This window comes from Sus scrofa, chromosome 7 (genome assembly GCF_054392235.1).
Source record: "Sus scrofa isolate SSC_HxYL_T2T_F1_AM1 chromosome 7, Sscrofa_HxYL_maternal_Yorkshire_Landrace_v2.0, whole genome shotgun sequence".
NCBI lineage: Eukaryota > Metazoa > Chordata > Mammalia > Artiodactyla > Suidae > Sus > Sus scrofa.
Window position 1 is genome coordinate 90,201,938 of NC_139389.1, and position 26,451 is coordinate 90,228,388.

At 33.8% G+C, this 26,451-nt stretch overlaps 1 pseudogene; it reads left to right on the top strand.

Moving 5' to 3' along the window:
* The first annotated feature begins 11,937 nt into the window (after positions 1 to 11,937).
* LOC100737575 (olfactory receptor 4F6-like) lies at positions 11,938 to 12,878 on the top strand (annotated as a pseudogene).
* The last annotated feature ends 13,573 nt before the right edge of the window (positions 12,879 to 26,451 follow it).

Consider the following 26,451-nt stretch of genomic DNA (forward strand, 5'->3'; position numbering starts at 1 on the left):
ATATTTGTTAACAAATAGAAGGTAGTCAATAAACTTTGACTAAAAGAATGAACCAATGCTACTTACTCCCACACTGATCATGTTTTGTTGTACATATCCCTTAGACATTTCTCACTCTAAAAGGCATAGGCATGTATCATGCATTATGTTTAGGGCTGTTTTCATAATCCAATACTGATTCCTTAAAAAAATCTGTTTAATGCCATGGATATCCAATTATTGGTATATTTGTTACATTTTTTGAACCTCCTTTATTTCTTGTAGTATGAAGGGTGGATTATCAGACTGTCCAATTTAGTTAATTTGACAATTGAAATTGTTTAAATCAGTGATTATTGAAATGTATTGCTCAACAACAGTGGCTAATGAGTAAATTATTTTACTTTCCAAGTACTGTTCTACCATTAAATGTGTATTAAATTAAAGTTCACAAGGAAAAGCTACATTAATTACACACAGACACTTTTATAAGAAGAGACTTTAGAAATTATCTTAATATTATTTTACAATATGGCAATTCTATTCCATGGTTATTCATTTCTGCTTTAATGCTTCCAGTGACAGAAAGCTCACTCTAACCATAATGATTTTTGAAAGATGATATATGAACACTTTTCTCTTCTATTCACTAAAATTTAATTAGTTAATTAATTTTTTAGACTTCATTTTTAAGGGACTAATTTCTATCATTGATTACTCATTTGATAATTCACTTTGGGTAAACATGATTTTAAAAATAACACTTGCATTCCTATACACTGAAAATGAAAGATCAGAAAAGAAATTAAGGAAATAATCCCATTTACCATTGCATCAAAGAAAATAAAATACCTAAGAATAAACCTACTTAATGAGGCAAAAGACCTGTACTCTGAAAACTATAAGACACTGATGAAGGAAACAGACCATGATAAAAACAGATAAAAGATATAACATGTTCTTGGATTGAAAGACTCAGTATCATTAAAATGACTATACTATCCAAGGCAATCTACAGATTTAGTGCAATTCCTATTAAATTACCAACAACATTTTTTCCCAGAACTAGAACAAGAAATTTTGAGATGTTTAGAGAAACATAAAAGACCATGAATAGCCAAAGCAATCTTGAGAAAGTAAAACAGCTGAAGGAATCAGGATTCCAGACTTTAGACTATACTAGAAAGCTGCAGTCATCAAAAAAGTATGGTATTGGCAAAAAAATAGAAATATAGATGAATGGAACTGTATAAAGCCCAGAAATAAATCCACATATGTAGTCAATTAATCTCTGATAAAGGAGGCAGAAATATGCAATGGAGGAAACATAGTCTCTTCAATAAGTAGTGTTGGAAAAACTGGACAACTATATGTAAAAGGTTGAAATTAGAACATTCTCTAACAATACACAAAAAATTCAAAATGGATAAAGGACCTAAATATAAGGCCAGATACTATAAAACTCCTAAAGGAAAGCACAGGCAGAAACTCTTTGACATTAATTGCAGGAATGTCTTTTTTTGATCCACCTTCTAGTGTAATGAAACTAAAAACAAAAATAAATTAATGAAACCTAATCAAACTTAAAAGTTTTTGCACAGTAAAGGAAACTGTTAAAACAACAGCAGTGAAAAGACAACCCACACAATGGGAGAAGATATTTGCAAATGAATGACAAAAAAGGGATTAATCTCCAAAATATACAAACAGCTCATAATCTTTATATATATATATATATATAACCTTTGTATATATATATAAGCAATATGTGTGTGTGTGTATATGAAACCAATCCAATTGAAAGTGATCAGAAGATCTAAATAGACGTTTCTCTAAAGAAGACAAGCAGATGGCCAAAAAACACATGAAAAGATGTTGAACATCACTAATTAATAGAGAAATGCAAATCAAAACTGCAATGAGGTGTCACCTCACACCAGTTAGAATTGCCATCATCAAAAAGTCTACAAATAATAAATCCTAGAGAGGGTGTGGAGGAAAGGGAACCCTCCTACTCTGTTGGTGGGAATGTAAATTGGTACAACCACTGTGGAGAACAAAATGGAGATTTCTTAAAAATAACTAAATATAGAACTACTATGTTATCCTTCAATCCCAATCCTGGGCATATACCTAGAGAAAACCATAATTCCAAAAGTTATTTGCACCCCAGTGTTCATTTCAGCACTATTTCCAATAGCCAAGACATGGAAGCAACCTAAATTTCCATCATTGGAAGAATGAATAAAGAAGATGTGGTATTTATATATATATATATATATATATATATAATAGAATAGATATGTAATAGAATATTGGAGTTCCCATTGTGGCTCAGCAGTAGTGAACTCGACTAGTATCCATGAGAATGTGGATTTGATCCTTGGCCCTGCTCAGTGGCTTAAGGGTCTAGCATTGCCATGGCTGTGGCACAGACTGGCAGCTGCAGCTCCAATTCGACACCTAGTATGGAAATTACCATATGCTTCACCAGCAGACCTAAAAAGAAAAAAAAAAGGCATATTATTCATATAAAATAAATAATGTCATTTGAAGCAACATGGATGGACCTAGAAATTATCTACTAAGTGAACTGAGTCCGATAAAGACAAATATCATATGAGATCACTAATATGTGGATTCTAATAAAATGGCACAAGTGAACTTATTCACAAAACAGGAACAGACACAAAGATTTTGAAACCAAACTTAGGGTTACCAAAGAAGAAACAGTAGGGTGAGGGGTAAATTAGGAGGTTTGGATTAAAACATACACACTACTATATATAAAATAGACTAACAACAATTTCCCTACTGTATATCAGTACAGTGTAATACTCAGTACTGTGTAATAACCTATATGGGAAAGGAATCTGAAAAGGAATGGATGTATGTATATGTATAACTGATTCACTTTGCTATACTCCTAAAACTAACATAACATTTTAAGTCAACTATATTCCAATACAATTTAAAATTTAAAAAAGTAAAAAAAATATATGCTAAGTTATAGGTTTAAGGCTATGAGATTTTAAAAGACCATTAGAAAATGTAACAAACCCAAATAGTCATCAGTGGATTAATGGTTAGTAAAAATGAGCTGAAATTGATGAACATAGATCTGTATTTTCAATATGCAAAGATACTATTAATATATTAGAATAAAAACATCAAGCTGCAAAATTATATATATATATATATAAAATCCTATATTTGTAAAGAAAAAATTTGAAAATACAAATAATGCAAAATAGAATGATAGGCATTTCAATATTCCTCTTCATGCTTTTCAGAATTTCTATCGTCTTAAACATTTATTACTTATAAAAAATAACACTTAACTTTTCGTGTTCTCTGGGCCTGAGAGATTTTTAAACAATTAACTCACAAAATTTCTCAGCTACTTTTCAGCTCTCCAGATTAGACTTTATAAAAAGTGGCATACTACTTAGTAAACAGGAAATAATTTATTGCAGTTTCATTAGCATCGATTAATTTTGCATATTTCTTTCAGCTGAAACCATGTGTTTAAAAGGGATTCTTGTTATCACTTTGAATGCCTATGATGAAGGTGTGTGAGGTTGAATTTATATTGGCCAGATTTCTTTTCTGAGAAGCATTTCAGACATTTAGTATGTCTGGCATTAGGGCAGAATCTCATGGTTAGGTTATATGGGTTCTTTTCTCTGTCCTGCTACCAGTCTTAAGTGAATCATGTGCTGTAAGTTCTCATTTTTAGTCTATTAAGTCAGAAAATATTACTCTTTAACCTCATAACCTTGCTATAAATGTGAGGAATTGTCATATTTTCATATAAACCTATGAGCCCCTGTTGATATGCTGTCACAATGACAGACAAAAGAGATAGTACAGTAAAGTGGTTAATTGCATGATCTTTGAAATCAGATGGATCTGGATTTGAGTCTTGGCTCCACAATCAGAAAGGTGACATTGACCAAGTTACTTATTTCATCTGAACCTTCACTTCACTAACATAGGAATGCATGTACAGAATTTCCCAATTAAGCTTTTTCATTGTATATATGCTTTATAATTGAATTTTAAACTAGGCTTACTAAATGGGTTAAGAGCTATTCCCTGTTCACCGCAATTGGTTTCAAAGTTTATAGACATTCCATTACCTGGAAACATTGATTCTCCTTTAAGGAACACTCAGGTGTACTTGGTTGCACAAATCTTTGTTTTGCTTTAATTGAACTCTGCAGCAGACTTCTCATACTTCATCTTTCTTCAGACCATGGGGATTCTAAGGCAGAATTCCCATGTTGAATGACCTGAGGACTCTTAGGTCACCAAAGTATCAAGTGGTCACTAGGAACTGATGCTTGTGCTGGAGCAGCTCTAACTTACTCTAACTGTCCCAATAATAATCACCGGGCATCAATATGGAAATATCTTTTAAATGAATCAAGCATATCTGAAGATATTGCTTTCTTCTAACTTATTTTCTTCATTTTTTTGTTTGGTCTGGTAAGTGAGAAAGATAAAATTAAAGATGGTAGTCCACTAAAATTCAGAATTTTAAACTTCTCAATTTTCAGTTCTACAAACATGTATTGAATACCTTCTAGATGGCCAGCTTTTAGAAGGGAAAGTTAAAACTTAATTCACGCTATATGGGTTGTTTTCTATGTTTGGATTATACTATTGAAAGATTTTTTTGTGTCTAGATCATAGCATATTCCAAGAGGGACTTGAACAACTTGTACAGTTTATTTTTAGGTACACTGCTTTGGACTGTGTCTGGAAGTTTTTTGAAAATTCATTAAGGCTAGAGCTGTTTTTTTCCTTCCATTTCCCATACTTCTTGGGTCATATGAATTCTGCTGATTGTTTCTTTTTTTTTTTTCCCAAGTGTATTTCACAGAGAACTGAATTTTCTACTCCAGGCTTGATATTATACCATTCTTGAAACTGTTAGAAAATCTAAGTGTGACCCTAGAAGTATTCTAGTTTATATGCATGTGGATAAGCTGGTGTAGGAGTGGTAAAGAAGTGAACAGGTAATGTTCTACCAACCATGTCAGGTTTATAAACACTCCTCTGGAAATAAAAATGTGTTGTGGACATGTCTCACTTGATAGAAATATATTTTAGGTCAGTTAATTATATACTTCAGTACCTTGGAAACATCATTATTTATTTAGGCATAGAGAAATTCATTTGAGGGTCACAAATCACTAGATTCAAAATAATTAGAATATATCCTTTTACAGAAAAGTTGGTTTGCAGAAAGTATCAAAATTTCTCTGGTTGGTCAAAGAATCTTGTTGGACACAAGTCAGGGCCAGTAAGATTGGAGTCAGTAGGAGAATGAAGAGGAAACAGAAATGAGAGATACTTGCAGTGATTCTGCTTTCTCATTGCCAGGATTACACTGTATATCTTTGTAATACTGTATTTTATTCCTTCTTATTCTCACAGAATTATTTGAAGAAGGAAACAGAAACTTTGGTTCCTCTGATCAAAAATATAAATTCAACATGCAAATTTGTTATAGAACTTTCAGAGTTTGATTTTTTTGCATTGGAGAGACATTAAAGATGTTGATAAATGTTTGTTTATTACACATTTGTAACATTTCTTCAAGGGCATGAGCAATATATTTGGATATTATGAGTATATCATAGACTTTTTAGTTACAGAGATTGTTTTTAGAAGACATCTCTTTACAAAGGCTTCTACAAATATGCAAATAAAGTCATCAGATTAAAAACCACTAGGTATATAATCTATAATGACTTCAAATTTTTGGATAAATAGGAGTTCCCGTCGTGGCGCAGTGGTTAACGAATCCGACTAGAAACCATGAGGTTGCGGGTTCGGTCCCTGCACTTGCTCAGTGGGTTAAGGATCCGGCGTTGCTGTGAGCTGTTGTGTAGGTTGCAGGCGCGGCTCGGATCCCGCGTTGCTGTGGCTCTGGCGTAGGCTAGTGGCTACAGCTCTGATTCGACCCCTAGCCTGGGAACCTCCATATGCAGTGGGAGCGGCCCAAGAAATAGCAAAAAAGACAAAAAAAAATTTGTTTGGATAAATAAGTAAATCAACCAGAATAAAAAATAATTTTCAGTGAGACTGTTTCAGTTGGTCAGATACCATGTCTGTCAGTTAATATAAGCATGACAAAATTACTTTTAGAAATTTTGGGGTGAGTGGAGAATAGGAAGTCAATATATTTGTTTAAATTATTTCTCGCCTGTATTAAAAAGATAAAGGAGTAATAATATCAGGGGAAGACTTATTCAAGGAATTAAAGACAAAAGGCTGGGTATACCTTTATAAACAATTTGATTATTTTTGAACTACTCAAGTAAATAGAAAAAAAAAGTTATGAATAGTGTAAAACAGCTGGATAGTGACAATTTTCTATTTATTTTTGATCATTTCATTTTTTATTGGGAAAGACACAATTTTCATATATAGCAATAGCCAACACTATACATTTGCACGAGAAGTGTGCATTGAGATAAGTATGAGTATTAATAGAAGGAAGTAGAAGATAATTCCATAGTTCAGGCCAGGGATGGTTTTAAGAGATGAAGAAAAGTACTTAGTGTGCTGATGGTGACTGAGCAATATTACCAGGTCATTGCTTGTACATTGCCAGCAATACTCACAACTTCTGCTACAGTCATTTCTACCTCCCGCTTCATTTAATGAGAATAAAATGATTCATTAGAAGCAAGCAATATGGCTCTAAGCTGCAGTGAGAAGTGCTTTAGGATATGAGGTCTAAAAATTCCCTGAATTGATATGCTTCAGAGATGAATGGATAAATAGGAATTAAGGTTGTTGTAGAGGTAGCTGCAGCATAATGTAGTGTACTTCCTAAGAAGAAAATATAGGACATAAATATTTAGTCAGACAAATGTTTAGCTAATAAATAAGAAAGTAGAACTCACCTGGAAAATGAGGTGCATAGAGGGAGTGTCAACTCAACACCAGTGTTCAGGACTCAGCCCCATTGTCGGTGTATCCCAACCTCTCAATGATGTGGATTTAGACAGTAGACCCTGAGGGCAGCCTCCTTAGCACAACAGGTTCCAACAGGGCTGCTCACTTGTTAGGTCCCTCTCTTTTCTGACTTGCTGCTGCATGTTATTCTGTGGGAAATAATGTTAGCAGTACTCCCTCCTATCAATTATTTTTATTAAAATTAATTTAAATAAGATACACATATATACTTCAAAAGTCAACTTGGATTTACACTATTTCTTTGAATGAACCTCCCTCAAACTTGGATTTACTTTCTTGGCTTAGGATAAAGTGATGGGTAAATTGTGAGGGATTAATTTACCCTGAAAGATGCTTAAGACAATTTGGGGATTAATAAAATCAAAATTCTTCTATGAGCAGGATCAAAACTATAAAACAAAATATTACAAACCAAGAAAATATTACCATCAGATCATACCTCCACTTATCCCTCTATCCATACACTCATAAATATTTATTGAACACTTAGTTAATAGGATACTGTCTGTCCTTTGGGAACTCAGATGTGGTGAGTGATGTACAACATAGTCAAGTGTCAATTATGAAATAGTGTCTTAAACATTATACTTGCATAACATGATGTGATAGCATAAAGGAATAGGGTCAGTTGCAGCTGGAAGAAAGAAGTGTTGCATGAATTGTACTTACAGCTGAGAGGCAGTCAGAGCATAAAAATGCATATGTCACTGTAGTCATAGCAAGCAACAAAGCAAACTAGCATGAACAAATAAAAACAGGATTATCCGAGTAGTTCAAGAAAATCGGCATGTACTTTGTAGAGTAAGGAAGAATCAAGGTGTGAAGCTGGGGATAGACAGAGGATACAGATCGCTTATATGAAGGAATCTGAAATTTTGTGAAGGAGTAAAAATTACTGAAGGAGTTGAGGCAGAACTGTAAATAATCAGGTGACCATCGTAAAGACTGCCTTCTTTCTTTTTCTTTTACTCTCTCAATAGCTTACCTATTTATTTTTTCTCCTGTTTTTCCTCTTTTAATAAAAAGTCGTTTCTATTCTTAATCAGTCAAGAAATATATCAGTTCTCTCTCTCTCTCTCTCACACACACACACACCTCCAGAAAAAGATGGTGTTTAAAACATAAAAATGCTAAAGGTTGGACATCGAATGGGCCCCTTGCTGAGAATTTTTGTTGTACTGGTAATTTTGATTTGTGATGAATTGATTACCTACTAGGAAAGCTTCACTTTTTTTTCATTATTTGTGCTATGTTTCTTTATTTAACAGGCTTAACATCTTGAATTTTTATTTTTGTGTTTTGGGTAATTTATGATTTTTATTAACAAATGTTAATTCCCTTGTAAAAAGTATCTAAAATGCATAAGTAATGATTTTAGGAATTTAAAGTCACATATATTCATTCACATTTTCTGTATTAATAATTATTAAAGCTAGACATTTGTTCTTTAAGATGCTTTTAGGTACATACACACAGAATCATATTATGGATTTTATTCAGCAAAATTTTTCACTTTAGGCCTCTGTTATGTAGGACTATGTTATTGTATTTAATAGCTATGTAGTATTTCATTATATTGATGAATTATAATTTGATTTTAAATTCTCTATTAATGTATATTTTGGTTGTTTACAATTCATTGCTATTGCTTTTGAATATATGGATATATATGTATATTTGTGTGTGTGGAAGTAGAGCTATGGCATTTCCTTTGGTTATAATACATCCTCCATAAATTTAACCTTCAGTTCAAGGTTAGGGGCCTCAGGAAACTCTGTTATTATCTTGATTTGGACATCTTAAATCCTAATAAATATTACTAGTTCTGGCTATCTTCAACCATGTATAAGAATTCTTATTGTAAGGACCCCTTTGAATACACTGGGATTGATATATATATATATATATATATATATATATATATATATATATATATATATATATATTTGTCTTTGTTAATATTAGAAAAACAAAACAAAGCTATTTTTAAATAGTGCATTTCCTTAATGATTGGATAGCTTATCTTTGAATGAGTTTAATTGTCATTTGTAGTTTTTCTATCATAGTTTACTTTGTTGTGTATTTTTCTTTTTAATTGAAACTCCCCTTTATGGAGTCTTGAGTCTCTGAATCTTTAAGACAGTTCTTTCCTCATCATCTATACTGCGATCATACTGAATATACACTCTACATTTCACCATATGTATCTTTAAAAATCCACGCACTCATGATCAAGCTATAAAAACAGCTGGCAGTGCCTTGTATGTTATATCCATTGTCATTCACCTCAGTGATTGTCCCATTTTCTCTGATTCAATTCTGCTCTAATTTCCCCAGTTATAATCTATAAAACTCTCTATTCAGTGCCCTTTTATCAGGGCCTCCTAGCATCACCCATAATGTTTTGTTTTGCCTGTAATCTTTGCTCTGTCTCCATAACCCTCACAGTGCCCATTCCTGCCTGGTCTAGTTGCCCTCATCTATTCTTGGCTGTAGTGCTTCCATGGTTCTCCCACTTTCTTATGTGCCACAGGGTTGTGCCCAAACTGGACCCTGAGTATGATGTAGAGTGGCAAAGAGGGACATAAAGTCCTGAGAAAGAATGATTGTTGGTGGTGAAGACCTGTAGGAAAGCTTGACGGTGGTAGTTTGGAGAACCCTAGCTGCTTAATTCAGGTGCAGAATAAGCATTGGTAATGTTTGTGAAAAGGAAAAGTAGTTTAGAAAATCTAATAAAGGGGAAAAATATAATTAATGTATTAGTTAGAACCATTTAAAATTGATATTTGACTTTTTTTTTCTTTTTTTTGGCCATGCTTATGACATGCAGAAGTTCCATGGCCTGGGTTTGAATCTGTGCCAGAGCTGCAACCTGAGCCAGGGCAGTGACAACACTGGATCCTTAACCCATGACACCACCAGGGAACTCCAGTTATTTGATTTTTTTTAATCTAATGAAATACCAATTTCATATGATTCCAACTGATAATTTATATATATATTTATACACACACACTCAGCAATATGTTGCTTATCTTTATTTCACTTTTCTAGGCTTAAGTTTTTAAAATTTTGATTTCTATACATTTTCTTTTGTAAGTTGCTTTTTTAAATTAAAGGTTCATTATAAACATGTTTTATGATTTTTACTACAAACGAGGTTAAGCACATTTCCAAGTTGGATGAACTGTTGCAATTTAATTCCTTATTGTTTGGATTTAGGTTATTTCCAATTTTCAGTTTTTCATAAATAATTACATAACATTTACCACTATAATAACTAACTATTTTAGCTCATCTGTTGTTATCACCTTAATTTTTTTTTCTTGTAATGAGGGTCTTAGGTATAAGGTAATTTAAAAATATTTGACATATATTTTGAAATTGGTGTTCTGGAGAAGGTGTAAAAATGTGTACTCTGAGTTACAGAATATGAGAAAATGTGTTTCCTCACAGCCTCACTAAGTTACTCATTTTTTTAACTTTGATAGTTTTCTACAAACGTAATAATATCTCCCCATTTTGTATTTACAGTTCCTTAATCATTAATGAATTTGACTAGTTTTCATATATTGACTACATGGATTTCATATTTGGTCACAATCTTTTTGTGTTTGTTCATTTTAAATTTGATTTATTATTATCTTTGATGACTATTTTCTCACATTAAAAATTTGATATGGAAGGGGGAGTTCCCGTCATGGCTCAGTGGTTAGCAAAACCGACTAGGAACCATGAGGTTGCGGGTTTGATCCCTGACCTTGCTCAATGGGTTAAGGATCTGGTGTTGCCATGAGCTGTGGTATAGGTCGCAGACGTGGCTTGGATCTTGCGTTGCTGTGGCTCTGGCGTAGACCAGAGCAGCTACAGCTCCTATTAGCCTGGGAACCTCCATATGCTGTGGGATAGGCTCAAGAAATGACAAAAAGACAAAAAAAAAAAAATTGATATGGAAGATTTAGATTTTTGAATCTGAAAGTGTCATTTTTTTTCCTGCATGATTTGCACATGTGGGAATATGCTTAGAAGGATATTTTTTCACACAGAGGATTATCTAAAAATAAGCCTCTGTTTCTTGTATGTTTCTATTTCTTTTATTTTTTCTTAAATAACCAATTAAAACTCATTTTAGTTAGTGTCTTAAGGTTAGGAATTCAGTTTATTTTTGCCAACTTTGGTAAGCTGTGTCAACAACATTTACTGACAAATTTATTCTTTTCTATACTGATTTGATATGATCTTTTGATACACTCCTAATTTGTCTCCCCCCCAAATTCATCTATTACATTCTTCACTTTGAAACTACTATAATCTTTTTAAGCACAAATATAATATGTCATTTTTCTGCCTCACTTTCTATCATTTCTCAAATATGAACTAAATTCTTTTCAGGCCATAGAATTTTACCTGATGAATCCCTTCCTGGTTTTCTTTGATTAATTACAAACCGTTCTGTTTCTTCATGCTTCACAGTATTTCCCATGCCTTCTGTATATGTAGATCACACTTCCTATTCTTCCTCACTTAATTCTATTCCTCATTTAGATCTTAGCACAAAGGTCTTCTTCTAGAGAAGATGGCACTGCTGTGAGCTCTTTTATTCCCCTAACACTTTGTTCTTTTCTTCAAATATATTACCACCATTGTAATCATCTAGTTATGTGATTAGTTATTTAATACGTAGCTTCATGACTAGTCTATAATCTGCATTATGACAGGCTATGCATCTTAATACCAGAATGCAGGACAATGTCAAAAACATGGGAAGTCTTCATGTGAGCTGTTCAATGAGTGTGTGTAAATTAATAAACAGTTGTATGACTTTTGCAGAGAACTCTATGAACAGGGTGAAGACTTTTCTTTACCATAAGAATTTGAAATGTAATGAAGTCTACTTCTATCAGTAATTTTGGTACTTTCTTTTATAATTATTTTTATTTGTTCCTTTCAGGTAACACAAAGTCAATGAGTAAAGCAAATTACTCTTCAGTGTCTGAATTTGTATTCCTGGGACTTTCTCCCTCTAGACCAGTACAGGATTTCCTCCTTGCCTTCTCTACAGTGTGTTATGGAACAATTGTTCTAGGGAACCTCCTTGTTGTGTTTGCAGTGATCTTTGACCCTCATCTACATTCCCCCATGTACTTCCTTTTAGCCAACCTCTCCTTTATTGATTTGTGTCTCTCTACCTTAACAGTTCCTAAGATGATTTCTGATCTGTGCTCTGGGTGCAAAACCATATCCTTTCAGGGGTGTGTCTACCAGATATTTGTCCTTCACATCCTGGGTGAATCTGAGATGGTGCTGCTTACTGCCATGGCCCTAGACCGATATGTGGCCATATGTAAGCCCCTGCATTACCTGACCATCATGAGCCCCCGGATGTGCCTTTTGCTTCTGCGTGGTGCTTGGGCTATTGGCCTCCTTCATGCAGTGGTCCAGGTAGCTTTTGTGGTCCATCTGCCGTTTTGTGGTCCTAATGAAATAGATGGCTTTTATTGTGACTTCCTCGGTTTATCAAACTTGCCTGCATAGACACCTACAGAATGGAATTCATGGTTACCGCCAACAGTGGGTTCATTACTATGGGCGCCTTCTTCTTACTGATTGTCTCCTATGTTTTCATCCTGGTGACAGTATGGAAACGCTCCTCAGGCGGTTTGTGCAAGGCTCTCTCTACTCTGTCCGCTCACATCAGTGTGGTGATTTTGTTCTTTGGGCCATGCATCTTTGTTTACATGTGGCCGTTTCCCACGGTGCCGGTGGAGAAGTTCCTTGCCATTTTGGACTTTATGATTACGCCCCTCCTGAATCCTGCCATTTACACATTGAGAAACAAGGACATGAAGATGGCAGTGAGGAGACTGTGTAGTCAGCTCTTGAGCTGGCAGAAGATCTCCTAAATGACTCATGAGAATGCGAGTGGGTTCATTCTGTAAGGAGTACTATAAAAATTAAAATATGATATCATCTTGAGACAATTTGTCTTTTCTTCAGCAGCTCAAAAAGCTTAGTTCATTTTAAGTTAATCACCGAATATATTATTATGCATTTGATTATCTACAAGCTATTTTATAGTTTTAAGATTTTAAAATATAGAAAATAGAAAATACACTTTGTGTGACTTACATTTTAAATATTCCATAGAACGTCTTGAATTTTTTAATGAACTCCATGCCACAGTGAGGTATTTGTGTATCTACTCGTTGTTGATATTTTCTTCTGTAATTGGTTGAAAAAGTCTCAACTGAAAAATAATGTTGGGTTCTATTGTAAGTATTTTTGGCCTAGAAATGCAGGATTATTTTCTATATTGATTCTGGTTTGTTGTTACTTCTGTTTCTTTCTTACTTTGTTACTTATGTAAATAGATATACTCAGTTACGTGAATATAATTTTTGAAGAATATTTAACTTCATTATTGGATTAAATATATTCTAATATTCACATATGCCAAAACAAAATGGACAAACAGTTAAACAGTTATTTATGTTTGAGATCATTTTAAGATCTAGAGTGTAAGAAGGCAAAATTATGTCTTTATTCTTTCAACATTACTTTTAACTATTCTCTTTAAATATGTACTGATTGTAAAAAAGAATGAATTAAGATTTAATAGACATTTATCCAAAGAAAATACAGATGGCTAACAAGCACGTGAAAAAAATGCTCAACATCACTGATTATTAGATAAATGTAAATCAAAACTAATGAGGTACCACCTCACAGAATAGCCATAATTAACAAGTCAAAAATAACCAATGCTGGAGAGGGTGTGAAGAAAAGGGAACCCTCACTGTTGGTGGGAATGTAAATTGATACAACCATTATGGAAAACAGTATAGAAGTACCTCAGAAAACTAAATATAGAATTACCATATGTCCCAGCAATCCCACTATTTGGCATATATCTGGACAAACCTTTCATTGAAAAAGGTACATGCGCCCCTGTGTTTGTAGCAGCACTATTCACAATTGCCAAGACAGGGAAACAACCTAAATGTCCATCAACAGATGAAATGGATTAAGAAGATGTGGTATATATACATGATGGAATACTACTCAGCCATAAGAAAGAATAAAATAATGTCTTTTGCAGCAACATGTATAACTAGAGACTCTTACACTAAATGAAGTAAGTCAGAAAGAGAAAGACAAATACCATATAATATCACTTATACCTGGAATCTAATAGACAACACAAATAAACTTTTCCACAGAAAAGTAATTCATGGACTTGGAGAACAGACTTGTGGTTGCCAAGGGTGGGGGGAAGGGAGAGGGATAGATTGGGAATATGGGGTTGATAGATGGAAACTAATGCATTTGGATAAGCAGTGTGAACCTGCTATATAGCACAGGGAACTATTTACCTAGTTACTTGTGATAGAACTTTGTGGAGGATAATGTGAGAAAAAGAATGTATGTATATTAAAAAAAGAATTAATATTCATCAAAGATTAGAGATAGGCTGAGACTGAAAAATGATTGTGAGGAAACTCATATGCGGTGATGTTCAATCATGGTTACCATATAGTACTGAACACCACTCTGTGTTCAAACATTGTGCTTTAGACTTGCAAGCCTGGGATGAACCACTATGCAAAGCAAAGCAGTGCTTTTTGGAAAGATTTACTTGTTGAAATTATATTTTTTTATACCGAGATAGAATTTAGACAATATATTTCACATGTTATTCCTCATTTTATAATTGTACAGAATAAAGTATCTTCCATTGTGTCTCCCTTTTCATTTTTGAAAAAAAAATAATTCTTTATCTTCTAGTTTTAAGGTTCAATACTGCTTCTGAAGCTAAATCTTCAATTTTTTTCCGCAAAATCCTCTATTTTGAAAATGTCACAAGAGATTTTTTTTATGAGGCCACCTGGAGAATCATTTAACTTTCATTAAAAAGCTATTTCTCTTGGAATCTGGACCTACACTGATACTGCTTTCAACCATAAAGCAGAGACAATCATATGACAGTAGTCCATCATAAATGAAATGTCATTAAACCTACAATCCAAGAAACTTAAGGACACCTGACTCAGAAGTTCAAAATTTATGAATGGAAAAAACTTGAAACTGAAAAGTAAGAGGTAAAAAATGGAAAGTAAAATTTTAATGGTGAGCATATTGTTCTATACAGAGAAGCAGGAATATCATGTTGTACATACAAAATTTATTTAATGTTATAAACCAATGTTACCTCAATAGAATAAGAATTAAGAGCCACCTTAAACTCAGATAAAAATTTGATCAAAACAAAATCATTTTAGAAATGAAGAATAAACTACTAGGTACCCAAAGGAGCATTGACATGTTCATAATTACAGTGAATGATTCAGGGGATAAAGATGAAAAGAACCAAGAAAATAAAACCTAATTAAATAGAGAGCAAATGCATTTTCAGAGAATATTATATAGAACTATGCAGATGATATTGAATATGTGTATACTCTGAAAATGTGGCAGCACAATGTAATTACTCTTACAAACTTTTATTAATGTGTCTAAAATAAAAGGCCATAATCATCTTGGAAAAAATGATCATACATGGTTAATTCCAGACACATCCTAGTAAAATTACTACATATTTAAAATAGAATAACTTCTGAGATGCCTATCAAAGTAACATAAGTAACTTAAATCGGGGAGAAAACCAGGTTGGTATGTGACTTCTTGACAGTGGTATAGAAAAAAAGACAATGATTGAATGACGTTTCCAAAAGATTCAAGGAAATGTGAGATAAAAAAAATAATGTAAAGCCAATCTGTCTTTTAAGTATGTAGAATAAAAGAAAAACATTTTTAAGTATAAAAGCTTTTGTTGAAAATGGTAAACATAAGTACTTCCTGAGGAGTTATCTAGGGGATCAGCTTCATCCAGTCCAGTCAAGAGCTATTTGGAGATCTTTCCACAATACTGGTGCTTAGAATTTAGTGCATTCTCTTAACAATTTAGGACTTGAAAGTGAGGCTACACATGAAAGGATGATATGTAAGTGTTACATCTCTGTTAAATCAAACATTTTTAAAGGGAGACAGATGGAAAATAATAAGTAGAAAATATGTTGATTTTCCCAGCAGCAAAAAGTAGGAGTAGGAAAATATAATAAAACTGAGAACTCACATAATTTTTTAAAGAGAACTAAGGATATTACAGAAAATAGATGTTCAAACAAGTTATCAATGTTATACCAAAACAATGCAAAAGTAAATTTAAAAAAAAAAGAACAAATAAAAGAGACAGTGTTGTGGAAAATACCCTAATAATAACACAAAAGGAAGTAAAAGCATAAAAAATTAGAACAGTTTTATTAAAAGGTATTGACGAACCATGTTCAGTCAGTGACAGGTCAAATGGGAATTATAATGACTGAAAGTAGAAATTTTCAAATAATATAGGTACCTAATTTAGATTTCTGGGTGTATGGATATATATCAGATTTGTGTCTCAGTAATGGAGAATAGACTTTTTCAGGTGTACATGTGTTAAGTGCACATACCAGTTACTGGTTATTTAATATCTAATTCCTTTACCAAAGAGTTTATTTCCTGTAGGCAGGTGACAGTTCTATGCAAGAACTTGACACAGTATCTGGCATATATTGGGTAATTTCAGCAGGTGGTCAGGGAAAGCTTATTGCATAAATGAATTTAAAAATTTTTAAGTTTAAAATTTTAAAAATGCCTTGTACCAGATAGTAAAAAATTTTAAAGTGCACATTTTAAAACTAATTAACATCTTCTTTCAACATTTCTAACATACTAAATTTTAGGGTTTTTTTTCTTTTATATAAACACAGTATCAATAAATAGAGAAAACTCTGTGGTATGTGAATTATATTCTCAGTCCTTTATAACTTCTGGCTAATGCAACATTTCCTATCTGTCTTTTCTATTTTTAAAAACATTTTCATCACCCAAAAGAAACTTTGTAACTGTTAGCAGTCAATCTCAAATTACTTCTTCTCCTATCTTATGGTAACCACTAATCCATTTTCTGTCTCTATGAATTTTACTGTTTTAAACATTTCATATAATGGAATCTTAAATTAAGCAGCCTTTTGTGTGTCTGGCTTCCTTCACTTAGCATAATATTTTCAAGGTTCATCCATAGTGTCATGTGTATTGTCCCGAGACATGTTTCTACAATATTTTCTTAGCTTCTTTGCTGAAAACTCCATTTTGTCCTGCTTTACTTTACCCCATCTTCTTGCTTGAAAAACAGTCACAGTGATGGTAAATGACTTAGGCTTAAGAACAAAGACCTAAGGCATAAGTCATTCATAGGGTCAGCTGAATGAGGACATAATGCATTGATCTAGGCAGGACTGACCTGTACAGATTGGCACACTGTTTGCACAAGCATGATATGTCCTGTAAAGAATAAGACAAAGAGGAACCTCATGGCCAAGTGGTTTATGAGCGGTCATTGGCAGAATATGCATTAGTAAAGAGAACCAAGGTGCAAACCTAGGCAGGCCAGGTTGCCACAAATAGGCATGCCATTTGCAGAAGCACAGTTAGGATTCTCTGAAATGCTAGGCATAGATAGCTAACTCAAATGCTAATGATTGTTAAATGCCTAAAGGTCAGAGTAAAAACTTAACCATCTACCAGCTATGTGACTTTAAAATAATAAAAGAACTTATAAAATAATAAAAAAAACCCTATATCCTCCCTATAGCCCCCTCCTCACTTGACATAATCCTAAAGAGAACAATAAAAGCAGTGTGGTTTCTTGAGGCAGTGCTCTTGGTCCCTGAGAGCTTGAGTCCCCTGGTTCCCACCTTTACTTAAGATAAATGTCTCTGTGTTTTGTTTTGTGTTAACTTTTTTCCTTCAGTTTCACAGCACCCATTTTTCAGCCCCATCCTGCTGAGCTGATCTTGGCAAGTGGCACCCAATGTGGGGCAGAAGGCACAAAGAACAAAGGACCGCGATGGTATGTCAGAATTTCTTCTCTTTTTATGGTGGCATAATATTCCATTGTATGGATATATTGCATTTGTTGAATGGAGGTTTAAATTGCCTCAACCTTTTGGTTCTTGTTCATAGTGTTTCTACAAACATTCACGCACAATTTTTTTGTTTCAAAACCTAGGTACCTTGTGTTTAACATTTAGAGATACCACCAAACTCCTTTCCACAATGACTGTACCATTTCACATTCACACTAGTACTGTATGAGTGTTCCAGTTTTTCCATAATCTTATCAACATTTGATATATACATTTTTCTTCTTTTTATGGCCACATTTGAGGCATATGGAAGTTCCTGGGCTAGGGGTTGAATTGGAGCTGCCCTTCAGACCTATGCCACAGATACAGGAACAACGGATCTGAGCTGTATCTGTGACCTACTCTGCCACTTGTGGTTATGCCAGATCCTTAACCTACTGAGCAAGGCCAGGGATTTAACCTGCATCCTCACAGAGACAACATCAGGTGCTTAACCTGCTGAGCCACAGTAGGAACTCCTCAATACTTGATATTTTATTTTATTAGTTTTTATTGTGACCACCGAGCATGGAACTATATTTCATTGTGTTTTTAATTTTCATTCCCCTAATGACTAATGAGGCTGAGAATTTTTTCACATTCTTCTTGATTTACCACATGCCTATCTTCTTAAAAGGAGTATCTATTCAAATCTTCCAGTCATTTTTAAATTGATTGCCTTTTTATTGTTGAGTTTTAGGAATTCTTAATATATTTTGCATGCTAGACAAGCATTAGTTTTCTAGGGCTACCATAATAGATTACTACAAACTAGGTGTTTTAAAACAACAGAAATTTATTTGCTCACAGTTTGGGAGGCTAGAAATCTGAAATCAGTGTGTTGGCAGGGCTATGCTCCCTCTTGAGGTTCTAGGAGAGAATCCTTCCTTGCCACTTGCAGGTTTTGGTGGCTCTGGGTGTTTTCTGGTTTGTGATTATATAACTGCAATCTCTACCTTCATCTTCACATGACCTTCCCTGTATTTTTCTTTTCTCCTCTTCTGTCTCTTATTAGAACACTTATTATTGAGTTAGAGGCCACCTAGGTTTTCTGAGATGATCTCCCCTCAGAATCTTTATTACATTTGCAAAAACCCTTTTTCCAAATAAGGCTACCTTGATAGTTTCAGAAATTAGGATATAGACCTATCTTTTTGAGGGCCATCATTCAGTCTACTACAAAACCCTTATCAGATATATGATTTATTTGCTCTCATCTGTAGGTTTTATTTTTTTTTCTTGATTGTATTCTTTGACATAACATAAGATTTTAGTTTCGATGAAGTACAGTGTATCTATTCTTTATTTAGTGAAGTGTGCCTTGGTACCATTTTAAATTAACCATTGTCTAAAATAAATAAGTAAATAAATAAATACTAAAAAATATGTAGATCAGTTCTACGGAAATGTACTTCACACTTATAGGATTGTATTGTACAGATATATATATATTTTTTCATTTGTAGCCTGGAGAAACTGAGATGGGGAGGGGGAGAGTGGTGTGAGATGTGGCTGGTAGATGGAAATCACATTATGCAGGACCCTTGGGTCTTGGAAAAATCATAGTTTTTATTTACCAGAACAATAATGGATAACATCTGGGAGTTTTTGTAGTGCATATTTATTATGTGTAAGATGCTTGTAAGCATTTTTGTATAATTTATGCATTTTATCCATACCCTATCATAAGAATGAGAAGGTATTTTACAGAAGCTGGCTGAGAGAAGTTAGGCTTCTCAAAAATACTGGCATTGTCCACTCCCTCTTTTCATAGATCTTAGTTTCAAGTTCACAAGATCCTTCTCTAAGTTTTTAAGTTTTAATAATGACAAACTCTTCCTTTCATTTCTCCAGCCCAGAAGTTAATGTTTTTCTTCTTCACTTAATTTTTTTAAAACTCTTAGTGTTATTTATAATGTGTATTATTTTTAGTTTTTCAATAACTAGCTAACCAACATTTCTAAATGATACTATTTTGTTAAAATAATTGGTATATTTTCTGTCTCCTGACTAATTCAGTAATTCATAACAGAATTGGTTCTAGATTGATAAGTCATGAGTTCCTACTGCATAGCACAGGAAACTATATCAAATCTCTTGGGATAAAACTTGATGGATGATAATATGAGGAAAAAAGGTATGTATATGTATATATGTATGACTAGGTCACTTTGCTATACAGCAGAAATTGGCACAACATTATGAACCAATTATACTATAATTAAAACATTAAAAATCATTTAAAAATGTTTCTGGGAAACAGACCTGCAAATACAGGGTTTTGCAACTGCCTTGGTCTTGTCCTTGGAAGTCATTACAGTGATGAGCTCCTTGCAAATGTGAAATAAGATGCTATGAATCCCACTACCAGCAATCAGTGGCATCATGACTATTATTGCTGATTGTATTAAAGTGCCAACTGGACCTAATAACCTTGTGCTTGACCATTTTGTTACTGATGATGACTATAAGAAGTGTGTCATTAGTTTGTCTTTCTTATGGCTGAGTAATATTCCATTGTATATATGTACCACATTTTCTTAATCCATTCATCTGTTGATGGCCTTGGCTATTAGGGATAGTGCTTCTGTGAACATAGGGGTGCATGTATCTTTTTCAGTGAAAATTTTGTCTGGTTGTATGCCTAGCAGTGGTATTGCTGGGTCATATGGTACCTCTATATTTCATTTCCTGAGGATCCTCTGTACTGTTTTCCATAGTGGTTGTACCAAATTACATTCCCACCAACAGGGAAGGAGGGTACGCTTTTCTCCACATCCTCTCCAGCATTTGTCATTTGTTGACTTGTTGATCATGGCCATTCTGACTGGTGTGAAGTGGTATTTCATTGTAGTTTTGATTGACATTTCTCTAATAATTAATGATATTGAGCATTTTTTCATATGCCTTTTGGCCGTGCATATGTCTTTTTTGTGAAAATGTCTATTTAGTTCTGTGAAGAATGTCTTTGGTAATGTGTTAAGGATTGCATTGAATCTGTAGATTGTATATAGTCATTTTGACAATATTGATTCTTCCAATCCAATAGCATGGTCTATCTTCCCATCCATTTGTGTCATCTTTGATTTCCTTCATCAGCGTTTTATCGTTTTCAGAATATATGTCTTTAGGTAGGTTTATTCCTAGGTATTTTATTCTTTTTGATGCAATTGCAAATGGGATGTTTTCTCTGATTTCTCTTTCTGATCTTTCAATATGAATATATAGAAATGCAATTGATTTCAGTGCATTAATTTTGTAGCCTGCAACTTTGCCAAATTCACTGATGAGTTCTAACAGTTTTTTTGGTACTGTCTTTAGGATTTCCTTAGTATAGCATCATGTCATATACAAACAGTACTAGTTTTACTTCTTCTTTTACATTTTCCATTCCTTTTATTTCTGCTTCTTCTCTGATTGCTGTGGCTAGGCTTTCCAAAACTATGTTGAATAGTAATGGTGAGAGCAGACATCCTTGTCTGTTCCCTGATCTTAGTGGGAACGTTTTCAATTTTTCACCATTGAGAATGATGTTAGCTGTGGGTTTGTCATATATGGTTTTATTATTTGAGGTAAGTTCTTTGTAGCCCCACTCTCTGAAGAGTTTTTATAAGAAATGGCTGTTGAATTTTGTCCAAAGCCTAAACTAATGCCATTTGCAGCAACATGGATGGAACTAGAGACTCTCATACTAAGTGAAGTAAGCCAGAAAGAAAAAGACAAATGTCATATTATATCACTGATGTGTGCAATCTACAATATGGAACAGATGATCTTATCTTAAAAACAAACAAAAAAGAAACAGATCATGGCCAAGGAAAGCAGACTTGAGGTTCCTAATGGGAAAGGGAAGTGAGTGATATGGACAGGCAATTTGGAGGTTTTTTTGGATGCAGACTGTAATATTTTGAATGGATGGGCAATGGGACCATACTGTACAGCACAGAGAAATGTGTGTGATTGGGTCAGTTTGCTGTACAACAGAACTTGACAAAACATTGTAAATCAACTATACTTTAATAATTAAAAAAGTATGGCATATGATGGATTTTTCTGGATACTCACAGAAAGACATGATGAACTTAGATATCTAAAGATTCATTCCAAGTTATGGTCTGAGAACCAGAAAAATTCTGTGGCAGCTTTTAAATAATACTTTGTTTATTGTAGGTACAGATGTAATTTTGCTGAAATCAGCCACAAAATTTAATTTCATAGGTTGCAAAATTATAATTTAATTTGTGAAGTTTGTGAAATTAAGGCCATCGCTTAATAATGAATGGAAATATATTTGTGATTAAAATGTACTCCATCTTCCAAACTTCCAGAGAGATGTGTGTATTTTTTTCAATGCTGGCTTTCTAGGAGTTGCCCCAGGATCAGAGTAGCTTATTTTTCAGGCAGTGTTGTTCAAAGATTGTGCTTATATCCCTGTGCCCAGGAGTCTTAGCCCTTATTGGTACTAGTGGGTGCAGCCTAGCACATGCAAACAGCCTTCCTGACTCTCAGGGTTAGATGTGTTTTCAACAGGTTCTTCCTGCCAAATTTCTGGCCTCTGCACTCTTTTGCTTGCAGCTACCAGTATTGTGGAAAGTCAACACCCTCTTATTGCTCTGAAATAAGATATCTGTATTTTTTGATAATGTCCTTAGTCATGGGATTCACTATGCTCTATTCCAAATGCAGTCAGCCACCTCAGAAGAGGGTCTTTAGAACCTGTTTCCCTGACAGAACCCCTGCACTGCTGCATTGGAGTTGGGGGAGAGGATCTGAAATATAATTTTCCCCACCTCGTCTATATATTCCACATTTCTTTTTTTTCTTTAGGCTAACATAATTCTTTCAAACATTCCTCATATAATATGATTTTAAGTGTCCTTACTCTCCTTGAATGAACTTCAGATTCTGTGTATTAAGTTTTAAATTCTATATTTAATGTAGCCAGCACAGAGCCATAAAATATGCAAGGATAAGGAAGGAAAAGAAAAGAGTAGAAGAAATGTGAGTAAAGGTTTTTGTTCTTCCTCTAAATCACCAGAGCGTTCATGGTTCAGAGAATGATCACACAATCTATTTTCTGCATTACTGTTTGGAACCAGCTAGGAGGTTCTAAAATATTTCTTTTCACTATTACATTTAAAAAGTTATTTTGAAGTTAACTTATTAACTGAAGGCATCTTTATGGTTGTATTTATTAAGTTGAACTCTTAAGTATAAGAGTTGATGGTGCATATCATTTTTTTCTTTTTGGAAATTAGAATAATTTTATTTTTAAAATCAAACATCAATTCCTTTTTGCAAACCTGATAACTCTAACCAACTCCAGGATTCTTATTGCCATTTCTGTATTATTTTCTCCAGTGTAATGGGAATATCTGTGTTATTAGCAAAAAACATCCACACAATTAGAAGATATGAATGGTACCATTCTTTATAAAAAATGGCAGCTGTAATTATCAGATGTGAAGCTATTGTTGAGAGAGGCCAAGGGGCCAGAGGATAGCTACAGTTAACAGATTTGGTGGTGTTCTTTCCTTTTATTCCATGTTCTTACATTTCTTATTTGTATAGTTGATAGACTTAAAAGTATTTAAATGTTATATAATTATAGACCTAAATAATTATAGTATTTAAATGTTATATAATTATAGACCTAAATAATTATAGTATTTAAATGTTATATAATTTATGTACCTAAAATTCATCTGTTATATATTCAGCAGAAATCTTGATTGTCTCAACATTCCACAAAACGTTATACTGATCTACTACATTGGGGTGGCAATTCTAATTGGACATACTGATGAGGAAAAAGCAAGTATTTGGAATGCCTTAGATATATCTGGACAGATAGTTGGACATAAACAACTTCAGTAAAGTTTCTAGGTTACCATCTTACTGAGCTCTGGTAGTTAGTTATTAAATACCTAAACTTGAGCCTCAAGTGATCATGTGATCTAAGCTAGCTGTCTGTTGGGCTGCAGTCTTCTCAGGAGCTTTCTGGATGTGAACTCTCTAGTCGCTGAAAGCAGGGAGAGAAGAGACAGATCACTCTTGATTGGTAAGCAGCAGATTTAATAAGCAAGGAACTTACTCCAGAAGGCTTGTCCTGGGTGGCTGTGAGATGAGTAGATTTTAGCACCCACCCATCAAATCTTAAAACTTTGAGACCTTAACTGGGTTTGGTCTTGTACACAGCACAGGAGCTTCTTCAATACCACATTGCTATTTCAAGGATATGTCCTTGGGGCAGTCTCTAGGGCAGGGAAATCAAGTAGAACACGCACTGTAAGGACAGAGGAGGGAACAAAAAGCCTCCAGCTTGTCAGGCAAAATGGTGGTCATGTCTTTTTGATGACTTCCTTCAACACAACCAGTGTATCAATATTCAAGCCATTAAATGCAGGTACAAATAGAGCATTATATCATCAAGTGGAAATTGTACACAAGAGATCAGTCATAAGCAGGTCCAGAGGCATGAACAATTGTATTAGCTTATGGCTCAATTATTTCAACAACTACTACTGTCCAATTGACTTCTCCCCCTCAATATACATCTATGGCTACATAGAGAATTCCTTCTAATCAGGGGACTGAAAATTTTAAATTTGGGCCTGAATATACAGTTGGTTTTGCATATGTTGACAGAAGCTATAAGTGAAAGTCTGCAGTTTTACATCCCCAATTTAATGAAATATTATCGTTAAATATGTTAGTTACAGTTAGTATTGTGATTATGACCCTAAAAAACAGTGATGAGGAGAAATTCTCCCATTCAGAAGAAATGCACACAGTCATTTGGTTTTCCACTTTGGCTAGAAGCTTAGATGTATACTAATTCATGAAAAATTACTAATGGTTTGATTAGGTAGTCAGTGCTTATCACACATAGAATTGGAAGTCTGGTGGCAAAGAATTCCTGTGGAGGAATTCTGCTATTGGACCTCTCAGAATGGGCACAGATGATGTAAAATATGTGTCTCACATGAATTCTCACCTTAGGGTATCCACTACAGAGGAAACTTTAGAAATCAGTTCAACAGATCACATGTTCTGTGCACATTAACCTCTTTTCCCAGTCAACTCCAGTGCTTGCTAACTGAACTTTTATCCAAAATGACTAAGGTTTGAAATTAGGTGTTGCTAAACATTCCACTTGATCAAGAAAACATTTAATCAACAAAATAGCTGTAGCAACGGGCTTTTTGGACATGGAATTTACAAGCTTAACATGTACCTGATCACCCACAAACAGCACGTGGAATGCATACAGAGTACTCCTTTATGGGTCCTTTGGGAGATCATTCTCTGATTTTGAAATCAAGATACAGAAATAGTACTAAATCCTTGCACTGTTATACCTAATAACCCACTCACAAATTTTTGCTTCTGATCACTACCTCTCTAAATACTTCCACCAGAGTAGATAGTATTTTCATTAAAATACTTCTGGAGTAGGATATCTTTTTGAAAGTTTCCAGTCCATTTGGGTGAAGGTTGCTTAGCATTTGGTTGTAATTTTATTATTTTTATGAGAGATGTTGAGCTCCAGTCCTTCTATTCTACCATCTTTATCCCATCTCTCTATTTTCATTAAATTGGGAATTAAGACTGACTACTGCTCATTTAAGTTTGGATAGAGAATGGGTAAAACTATCCTCTGTGTTAGTATCTTTGAGGATGATTATAAAAGAAACCAGTGATAATTAACGATAATTATCCTTTCTGATAAGTGTGTAAATAATAACCTTAGATAGCATAGCATTTTAGTCACTTAGAAAATGACTAAAATGTTTGAGTTGAAAACCTATAATACTTGAATTTTATTGTGGCAAATTATACAAGACAATATAAACTGCATTTTTCATGCCTTTTCTACTTTCAGAATATTGGAAAACCCATGCAAATAGTACTTAACACTTATTTTTATTTTATAAGGATAGACAGAAGTAAAAAGATACTCAGTATTCTGGGTAGAAAAAAAGATGTTTAAAAAATACAGTGAAGGCAATGCAGAAAATGAATGGCTATACCCATGTTGATGGAATGGGTTTACCCACGAAAGTGGACTGAAGCTATAGTAAGATAGAGACAGCCAAATGGTCCATTTGTAGTACATTCAACTATCTCTGTGCAGACATGTCCTTGGTGATGTTTCTCTCATTCCCAATTTACAGTGCATGATCAAATCAGCTTGCAAATGATGCTGTTTCCAATAAGTTTTTACATTGTTATATTAATAATGATACTCTGGTATTTTATTCTTGGCATAATTTACTCTCACTTTCATTGTAGAAAATATTTTTCTGCTGTATTGTGTCATATAATAAATACACAGTTTTTGAAATCAAATTGATCTTGAATCCATAAGTTAAGAACAAATGGCTTATCGAGGTACTTTATGTTTCTGAATCTCATTTTCTTCTTCATAATTTGGGAATAATAGCAAATATTATCCATAATATACTGG